This window comes from Tinamus guttatus, unplaced genomic scaffold, assembly GCF_059628265.1.
Source record: "Tinamus guttatus ecotype Peru unplaced genomic scaffold, ASM5962826v1 Tinamus_guttatus_pri_ptg000106l, whole genome shotgun sequence".
NCBI lineage: Eukaryota > Metazoa > Chordata > Aves > Tinamiformes > Tinamidae > Tinamus > Tinamus guttatus.
The window spans coordinates 569,679-580,278 of record NW_028288640.1 but is presented as its reverse complement, the minus strand read 5'-3'; positions in this window follow the sequence as shown (position 1 = coordinate 580,278).

Genomic DNA, 10,600 nt, shown 5'->3' with positions numbered 1-10,600 from the left:
CCTGCCCTGGGTGCTGTTTGCACAGTGGAGCCAGGGAGCCATGTGTGGGTGCAGGGATGGGCACACATGGAAGCGCCCATGTTCCCCTTGGGAGAAGGGAACCTGCCAGGAGCTCTCCCACCCCTGCTCCATCAGCACCAGTGATGACCAGCCCTGCTGCTGCACCCACAGTTTCTCGGTGCTGAACTCAACCACGTCCCCAGGCTGCTCCCTACAGCTGGTGCAGGGACACCACCCATGGGGCCTGGCCATTCCTGCTCCTCACAAGCCGCTTGTTCAAGGCAATGTTGGAAGAACAGGTTGTCACCATCCTCTTGGCCCTGCACTGCCTGTGACTGTCACAAGTGAGCAGTCCCCTCCAGAGAATGTTTCCTGGGACAGGCACTTGGGAACAAGCAGCTGGCAGTGTTGATGGGAGTCCATTAGGGACATGTCCTCTGGGTGGACAAGGAGGCCTCAGGCTCCCTCAGCCTGTTGGGGAGGAGTTGTCCGCTGGGAGGAGTGCGGGGAGGAAGGACGTGAGTCCTCCTGTGGTTTGCGAGGTGAAGGCGCTGACATGTGGCGGAGACCAGGGCACTGCTGCCTCCTCGGCCCTCTCCCAGCTCCTGGGAGCTCATTGCAGGAGCCAGCCAGTCCTGGAGAACAACTATTCCCACAGCTTTGCAGCCAGTGCTGGCAGGCTGTGTGCACGTGGGGTGCCCTTTGAGCCGCAGTCTTGCTCACATTGCTTAAAGGGGACTGTACCCACCTCCTCACCCTGACTGGGTGCTTGGTCACTCCCACTGTGGTCTCACCCTTGTCACCTACAAGCTTGAACTCGGGCCCTAGTCCTCATGTTCAAAGAGCTCCACACGTCTGAGCTGCCCCTTCACACTAAGGGCAGCCCCTTTGCTCATCTTCCTCTGCTCACTCCTGAAGATCTCCTACCCTGCTACTGTATGAGATGAAGAATCCTGTGTGAGATTCCACCCCACCTCAGCAATATTGCTCAGTCAGATGGGCACCTCCATCTGCTCCTCTCTCTGCCCCAAGTTTTATGCACTTGTGCATGTTTTCATTGCAGAGCTTCAGCTATGGCGCAGAAACAGGTTGGTGATGGTGAAACTTGTTCTACCAAGGGCCAGGACACAGCATTTCTGGTGGCTGCACTTCAGAGCACGAGCATGCTGTCATGGAGAGCAGGTGGCAACGTGATGGTCAGAGAGGGGTCCCACTAAGAGAGCAAAGTCTGCAGAGCCCAGGGTCAGGGGGAAACAGAGCTGGGTTGCCAAGCCCTGGAATGAGAAGGTTTTGCTGCCTGAGCTCCCTCTGCAGCACCTTGGCGTCTGGGACAGAGCTGAACTGATCTCCCTGAAGGACAATGCACCAGTGAAGGAGGTCCTGGCTTGGACTGCCATCCAGTCACCCTGTGAACATCACTAACGTTGTCCTTGCTCCTGTCATCCAGTGGTGAAAAGGGATCTCTTCTCTGGTAGCCTCATCCTTAAAATCTTGTAGCTCTCCTTCTCCAGAAACTCTTCACACACTTACATGAAGGAAATGGGCTAACGATGACCTCCATGTGGTAAATCACAGCATGCCCAGGTCCAGGGGCTTCTTCAGTGGCACCTTGTCCTTCCTGGAGAGGGTTCACTTCTGTCACAGGCCCAAGTTGCCATTAATTGCCCCTAGGAGGCAAATCCCTCTCCTGTTTCTCCCTGGCCTTGGTCATTCCAGACTTTTCTCTCTTTGTGGGAACCTCCTTTCAGCATAGCCCTGACAACCGCTCTCTACACGAGCGAGTCACTGCTGTCAAGTGGGGCCATTGCACACATGGTGTCCTTGGTTCGTGGTAACAGGTTTCTCTATTGCAGATCTCTTCTTTGTGCCACAGTTGAGGCTCTCCAACCTCAATATCCCACACAAGTGCATGCAGGCTGGGGCACAGAGGAGGGCAGATGGAGAGGCACAAGCTGTCACTGCACAGAAACACGGTTGGAATAATGGAGATGCTTTGAGACCACTCACATGGCAAGAGGGCTGTGATGGCAGAGGACAAGCTCCTCAGGAAGAAAGGTTGAGGGGGAAGAGCAGGATGGGGTGGATGTCCTTGATGTGAAGGGACAGCTCAGATGGAAGGAGCTCTTGCATGGGATGGATCAATATCTGGGGGAGAGCTTGCGTAGGCTCCCTCCTGCTGGGGGAATCCTGCCTTCTGAAGGGTGGTGGAGCTTAGGAAAGCCTGCAGGTCTTTAAGGAGCACAGCCAGCCAGCCCAAGGATGGTCTATCCCGATACTCATTAAAACTAGAAGACACCTTGGGAGATCAGCTTGGCTACGCAGGATAGTATTGTCTACTTTGTAGGGATGGTGTTCCAATAAGGACAAAAACCAGATCCTGCCCTTGGGATAGACCAGCCCTTGCAGTGATATGGACTGGGAAATGTCCGGCTGGGCAGCAGCTCTTTGGAGAAGGACCCTGGTGGGCAGCAAGCTGCACGTGAGCCAGCAACATGCTCTGGAGGCCACGGTGTCCTGGACTGCATGAACAGGAGTCCCCCTACTCTTTACTCATTAGAGTACCTCTAGATACTGCATCCAGTTGGGGCTCTCTGTAGAAGAACTGTTCTCGTCACATGAAGTGAGTTCAGTGTCAGGTCTCCAAGGTGGCTGGGGGCACGCGTATCACTTGCCCCCCTGTGAGGAGGGAGTTTGTGTTTTTTCAGTGCAAAGAAGTTAAGTCTTCTACCGATGTTTTTTTTTTTTTTCCTTTATTTTTCTTTTTTGCCTATGGGTCAGTACCTGACATGGCCTCCCCAGAGTCAGGCCCTTCTGCTGGGGTGAGGTTGCTTTTACAGGCCTGGTCAGCACATGGCCTGCATGGAGAAGCTGAGGACCATGAGCTTCTTTAGCCTGCTGAAGTGCTACAGCTAATGGGAAGAGAGCAGGAGCCTGTGACTGCCTGCAGGGTGGTTTCAGAAACGATGGAAGTTTTTCTGGTAGTGGGAAAGAAATTGCGAATGAGAAAGAGCCACAAACTGCTTATTAAGGTACAGACTTGATTTGAAGAAAGGAGAAATGTCATTTAAGAGCAGTTCTGTGGTGCAAGAGGTGAGCTGGAGGGGACCTGAGATCAACTCATGCCTTATTGTTTCAAAGAAGAGTCACCAAGGACAGAGAAATATGGGAAAACCTGGAGAGATGCTGGGGTGAGAACAAGGTGGGGAAGCAGCCTGGGTGTCTACAGGCTGCAGGGAAACAGGCACAGGCATGGGAAAGTGTAGGAGAGCCAAAGGGGGAGACAGCCAAGGGTAGTGCCAAAAACCTCCTCAAGAACTAGGTCTATGTCCTCTTGGCCATGGCTGGTGTGTCTGCCATTGAGGCCTAGAAGAAGAAACTTCTTCCTTCCGGCAACAGGGCCTCCTTGCCTGCTTTCCCCCAGGCACACAAGAGGTCCTGGATCAGTGTCCTGACCTAGGCCTTGAACACTCCCACCCACACACTGCTCCAACCAAAAGCCTTGGGCAAAGCATGGTGGAAAGGATGTCCGTACTCAGGGACTGGGCACCTCTGTTTGGTCATTCTGCTTGTTAACACACATGAAGGGTTGACCTGGCATCAGAGGCACCTGCACGTTGCCTTTTCCTATCTGCAATCATGACTTCCAACTCTCTGCTCTAATCAGCCCCTGGGGAGGCTTTCCTTGGTAATGAACCACCGTGGGACCCATTAACCCTCCAAGAAACTTAAGGATGTGCTTCTGACTTGAACTTCTTGAGAAGTTTCTTCAGTCTCCTCTCAGCATCAGAGGTTCATGGACTCAGCTCCAACTACTCCCAAGGGGTCAGTGAAATGCAAAACCCCTCAGGAGCCATGATTCTTCCTATAATTTTCTTTAATCTTCAACTCTGTTCTACCTAATTGGAATGGAGTGTATTAAAAATAGGCAGATCTCACTGAGCACCTGAAAAAGAAAGATAGCTGGGTTTTTTTTTCAGCTTTCTTATTTTTTTCCATGTTCTGAATCAGGCATGCACTTCCTCCGCTTCCTAGAGTGCCTCCCAATGAAGTCTGGACACGTGTGAAAAGCAGTATTTCTGAGGGGAGACCTGTATGCAGAAGGTTCCTGCCCAGCTCCCCAGCCCTGCCAGTTCCCTCATCAGCCACTGGGGACTCGGATCACTCTGCTTAAAATCAAACTGTTTTTCCATTCCAGGAACTGAATGTTATAGCTCATGTGCACCAAATTCCCACCTGAACTAGTGGCAAACCGGTAGAAATGTTAAGTGTGATGAAACAAAATAACCTGGATCCTGTGTCAATAGGAAACAAAACACACTTCTCAACTGCTAGTTGAGTCCTGATTGCTTCCAAGGAGCTCCACAGCCTACAAGGAATAACCTTCCTTGAACTGTTTTTCACAACTAGATAGAAAAGGCTGGATAGACACATGGTAAAGGAACTGGTTAAGAGACAACAAGAGTCTCCTGAAAGACTTCCTGAAGCTCAAAGCAGCAAGGGAAGAGTTGAGAGGTGTCTGAATGATAAAGAGCAAGGGGAGGAGGAAGACTTAAAAAAAAAAAAAAAAACGGAAAGTGCAGATGTGCAGATCATCTGAATCAAAGCTGTCTTTCAAAAAGTTCAGCTTAATCAGGCTTGTAGAGATATGTGAGGGATTGGTGAAAGGGTGTATACGAGGAGGGAGACTCTGCCCGATGTCAGACCCCATCCGGACAGATGTCTCTGTCAAATCCAGTTATCTGGACTTTCCTTTCTAGTCAAAGGAGGAAAATAAGTGCTCTTAACAGACTTTTAATTTCAGATATATTTCCCAATGACAAGCTAAGGGCCTGCAGGAACTGCCTCCAAAATTTTCAGCACTGCAGGGGAATACAACGAACACAGAGCATCTCCAGCAGCACCGGCCTCTCTATGTGATCAAATGGAATCCATCCCCTAAAGCAGATTATAGTCATAAGTGAGATAATTCCCAAAGAATAACAAAGATTGCCTTTTCCAAAACTTCAGGCAGTTTTTAACATTATGAAATACATTTTCATTCTTCTAATTTGGCAGCACCATGTTCGTGCACTACTTTCACCATGGCCATGAAGTAAGGCAGGAAGCAGAGGCCTAAATAAAGTTCTCAGGAGGATCTGTGTTAAGGGCTCCTCTTTTCTGGCCTATCATCTCTATCTTAAGTAGCACAGTGCATGAAACTCTGCTGAGGAAGTGAAGAACAGCGAACCTGCTTTGGTGCCTCCAGGAGGAAGACTGTCTTCTGCCACAGACTGTCCTCCATCCCGCTTCTACCCAAAGAGCAGCAAACAGCAGTTATCATGGAGCTGAGGCTCACCCTCATCTCAGCCTGTGCTCAGACTTCGTGCTCTTTCATCCCACAGGAATTTGATCCTCTCTTGCCAAATGCCAAACCCCAAACCAAGCCCCAAGCTCAGGCAATCCTATAGCTCTGCCCAGGGCACACACTTGCCGGGGCAAGGACAGAGAAGTGACCTCTCCTGTTGCCCCTTTCAGACATTTCTCAGGCTTCACCTTGTTGGTGAAGGTTGACTGAAGCCAAGCAGGGCTGCACTTGCTAGAATGCCAGTCCCATTCAGCCATGAGCCCACATTTTCCTTCTTCATTCTTTTACTCTCACTGAAGCAGGAGCAGGGAGATTTGGCTTTCCCCAAACCATCCTTACTTTACCGGACAATATTTCTGACTTCCTCCTTTGCAGCCCCTCCCTTCTTCCCCTTTCCACATGCTGCCTTACTGACTTGAAGGCCACATGCCAGTTCCCTCTTTAGTCAAGCTGGGCTCCAGCGATGTTTCCTAATTTTACCAACTGTTTGTATGGAGCATTCTTCTTCTTAACAGATGCCTACTTAATGGCTGCCTTTCCTGAGGTCCTCCACCCTTCAGAGCTGCTTGGAGCTGCTCTCCTCAGAGTGGGGAACCTGGGGCCTTAGCCCCCAACAAGAACATGGTCACCGTGGGGACCACCCGCTCACAATGGCCTTATGGGCAGGCTACCACTGCCATCACAAAGCCCTGGTGGTTTCCATGGGGACCGTATCATCATGCCCTGCTGGACACCATGGCAGACCCCATCATGATGCCTTTGTGGGGACTATGGAGGTCTCATCATGGTTCCTTGGTGGAGACCTTGGTGAAAGACGCCATCACAATGTTTTGGTGAAAACCATGGGGATCCCATCATGATGTCTTTCTAGAGGTCCATAGTAGAGATCTACACAAGGCCAGCTCTGTTCCTCTGCCCACTAATCCTCATCCCTACAATCCTGACTGGCTCTCTGTCTGTCCCTAAGCAGAGCTCCCTGCATCCCACTGCTCTCTCCAGAGGTTCCTTTGTCCACATCACTTGCACCTTTCCCTGCCATCCCAGGCCATCAATTCCTCACTCTTGCTGGAGTCTTCTCCCCTGAGTCACTCCCAGTTTAAGGCTCTCATCACCGTCTTGGCCACCTGGTTGATGACCATCAGGCCAGCAGATGGGAAGAGCCTCCATCCAAAGGATATGTGGCAACCTGCAGTCTTGGTGCCCTGCTGTGGGCTCAGCTCCAGGTCCTCCTCCAGCTCCTACTGAAAAAATAAACTGAAAAAGAAGAGAAAAAAAACGGGGAGAGAGCGGGAAAGACCCATGCTATTTATCCTCTCCAGTTTCATCTTGCAATAAACCGGTATGAGGGTACATGTAAACAATATGAATTAGGGTATCTGAAATGCAGAATTAAACTGTGAATCCTTAGGACATGTTTCTCCTTCTTGCATCAGTGCATGCCCAGATGTGCAGGGATGCTGCTGCTGGAGGCATGTTCTGTGCATCACTGTGCCAGAGCAAAGGCCACCCCAAGGACACTGGCTGAAGACTCCAATGACTGAAGACTCCAAAGCCCATGGAGAGACCAGCAGGTTGTGAGGAAGCTCCAGAAGTGCCTTTGCCCACTCTGGCCCATGTACAGCACCAGCAGCCCCTTTGCTGGCCCTCTAAGTCCACAAAGCAGGGTTAAGGAGATAACGAAGGGATCCCAGGCACCCAAGGGCCATGCCAGTGCCATAGGGACCACGGGTGTGCGTGTGCAGGGGTTGTAGGTGGGCACAGGGGCCACTTGTGACTATCACAGCTGCCTAGCCTGCGGGACAGGGCAGGATGGCAGATTTCTTGAAGCAATCTCTGGGAAAGCACACGTGCTACTGCAGAAGTCCCTAGGACTGGGTAGCCAGCGGTCCATCCACACTGAGGACCTCATTAGCCCAGTCCCTGTTCAAATCATCTGGCAGAGTGAACAGAAATTCAGGGCAGGAGAGCTAGAAGGGTGTGAGAGTTCAGAGACCAGAGCACAGAGCTCAGTGTGATGTGTCTCCTATTTTTGCAGCACGCTGCGTGCAGGCGGGATGGATTTTCCCTACAGTCAGTGTTGGAATTCATTTATTAGCGTAGAGGTAGGAAACCCATCATATCCTGGGGCACTTGCCCAGCAAGCACTGCAGTGGGACATGGTTTTCCTACAGGTGCCCTACTGTACCTGTTCCTGTCCCCACTGCTAACGCTTTCCTGTTTTCTTTCTGTAGAGAGAACTCTGTAGACAGTTCTTGTGTGAAATCCTTCAGACCCTCAAGCTCTCCTGCTCACACTCCTACCTCAGCCATGTTAGGCATCTTATTATTAGTGCCAGTTTAATGTTTGATTGTTTCATTGTCACAATGTTATCCTATGAACAGATCTTTGCTGTTGTGCTGAGAGCAGGGCCAGCACAGAGCCTTTTCCATGTGTCTCCCGCACCTGCCCGCTGTCTGCCTTTAGCACTGTCATGTTTGCCTACCTGAGGTCCCCTATGTCTCCTCCCCTGCTCTGGATCTGGTAGTGGTTGTTCTGTACACGGTGGTGCCTCCAACAGTGAAGCCCCCTCATCTACGACACAAGGAACAAGGCGCTCAAGGAGGCTAAGGAAAATAATTTCACGGATATTTTTCAGCCTAGGGAAATTGTCATTGCTCTCTAAAAATGACTCCCTCAGCATCCCATACCAATGCTGAACATTGTTTCTTCACTATTTTTCCTAATATTTATATTACATTTTTAATATTTTTTCACTTCATTTTTATTAACAGTAGTAGTATTTTATATCCTGTTGCTACCCAAACTGTTGCATATCTTCCACCTTCACTGAGACTTCTCTGTTGCATCTGGTGTCCACACTCCAGAAACCTCACAGCCTGTTTACACTCTGGTCTTTGCCTTTCCAGGGAATGTTAGGGGGATTCAAGAGCCTTCCAACCTGTTCTGCCAGTAAGAACCAGGGCCTATGATCCACGGACTTTGTCATGTTGCTTAAAGATGTCATCCACGCCATCAGCCTGACTGCATGGTCTGTAGCTCCCAGCATGATGTCACCCTTCATCTGATGCTCACCTACAAGCACATACCCAAACCTTGTCCATGCCATGGAAGCTCTTTGTCCATCCGAGTTGCCCCTCCACACAAAGGACCTGCCCCCTCCTCCTCTTCCCTCACAGCCTCCCCTGAAGAGCTTTTACCCCAGCAGCGCAGGCCTCCAGTTGTGTGAGTGGTGATAATGCATCTCAGTTATTGCAATGATGTTGAGGTCCTGTGACAGCTTGTGCTTCTGTCTCTATGCCAGGCTACAGGCATTTGCATATATTTAGGCTGCAGATCATCAGGATGTGGCACAGAGGACAGACTGGTCCTGGTGAAACCTGTTACCAAGAGCCAAAGACACTGTGTGCAATGGCCCCACTTGAGAGCAGAGCCATGCTGGCATGGAGAGCAGGGGTCAATGCAATGGTGAGAGGAGGTTCCCACTAAGAGAGACAAGGCTGCAGTGCCCAAGACCAGGGAGAAACAGAGCTGGGCTGTGAGGGAGCGACAGGAGAGGGTTTTGTTGCCCAAGCTGATTTGTAGCACCTTGGGGCCTGGGACAGAGGTGAGCCCATGTCCAGGCAGGAGAAGGTGCCCCTGAAGATGTCCTTGGGCTTGAGCCAACTGTGATCTACCAATCCTGGGGTCATCACTAGCCCCATCATGTTTTCCAGGGTGCAAAGAGGTTGTGTGGGAACAAAGCGAGAAGCTTTTAAGAGAGCAGAGACCAGAGCAGACCCCTTGGTGTGAGGTGCCTCTCCCACTCTCCCACACTCCCACACTCAGCTGTAAGACAGATTGGACATGGTTTGCCATAGATCCCAGGCTGTGCCTCCTAGAGGAGACATCTGGTTATGCTGGACAAGCCAGACATCTATCTTGGCCCTGCAGCCTACTTCTATGTCACTGAATTAAATGTCTGCACTGAATTTTATTAACTTTTTGCACTGTAACGATCCGCCAGAGTCTCTACATTATACTGAATGGTGCTCACGTAGTGCCCCCTTCTTGCCCCTTTCTGGGTGTCCTGCCTATTAGGGGCTTCATAACTAGGGCCTTCCAGAGGCCCACTTCCAACTTTCATAGATACTCATCCTCTGATGAAACAGATGGCAATTTTGGAATCCTTTTTTCTCCATTCATTAGGAACGGACAACAAGTGTGATTCTTTGAGGTTACTTCATGCACATTTCCCAAAAGGAGGGGACACAAGGGACAGAAAAATTGGTGAGTTCAGCTGGGCCTCTGCTCCTGAGCGGGGCCAGGCTCCTGGGACGGAGGCAGCTCGTGGCAGCCTGGCAGCACTGCCCAGAGACAGCCGAGTGCAGGAGCAGCTCCTGTGCCAAGAGCAGCAGGGCTGCGGGCACTGCCTGCTGCTGCGGACAGCAGAGGAGAGAAGGCAGCGAGAAGGGAACGGCAGTGCGAAGGAGAGAGGAGAGCTTGTTGTGGGAGAAACCTTTCCAGCCCTTGACACGGTGAGTTTCTAGCTGCAGGGCAAAGCTGCTGAGGTTCCTGGAGGGTTCTTCTGAACTCAGTGCATGCAATTAAGGATTGGAATTTTAAACGTCTCTCTCCTGGAACATGCAGGGTTTAGCAGGAGGAGGAGAGGCTTCAGAGCAGGGATTCCCTGCCACATGCACGAGGGGTCCTTTCTTGGAGAAGAGCAAGAGAAGGGCTACTTGAAAGGGAAGGAGCTTTCCTTCAGGTCTCTGCTCTTTCAACCTCCTTATTATGGCTGGGAGAAGGTAGAAGAAGTTTTCTACTTTGATAAGAAACTGAAAGTCCTAAACCTTCAGTCTGAAAGATTAAGAGAGAATTAATAGTTCTGTGAGAAACCTCAACAAGCTGCTTAATCCCCATCTTAGCCTAGAGGCAGCATCAATATCATCTTTGTGGCCTCCTAGGACTTTCTATAACCTACTTCTTAGGACCTGCAACTGCACAGCTGCCTTTGGAAATTGCCTAGAGGTTTCTGCAGGGCAGAGCTGAGCACAGATAGGGTCGTATGGGATCTGTGAGCAGGGACAAGAGCCAGGGACAGAGGAAGGGCTGCTGGCAGGGACAGCTGCAGGCAGCAGAGATGGGCAGTGCAGGGGCAGGAAGTGCAGGGCAGGAGCTGCCTCCTCTGCAGCCAGACCTGGGCAATCTCTCCTGCCATGGGACCATCTCCAGCCTCCCCACCAAGGGACTAAGGTGTCCCCCTCTGTGAGGTGACAT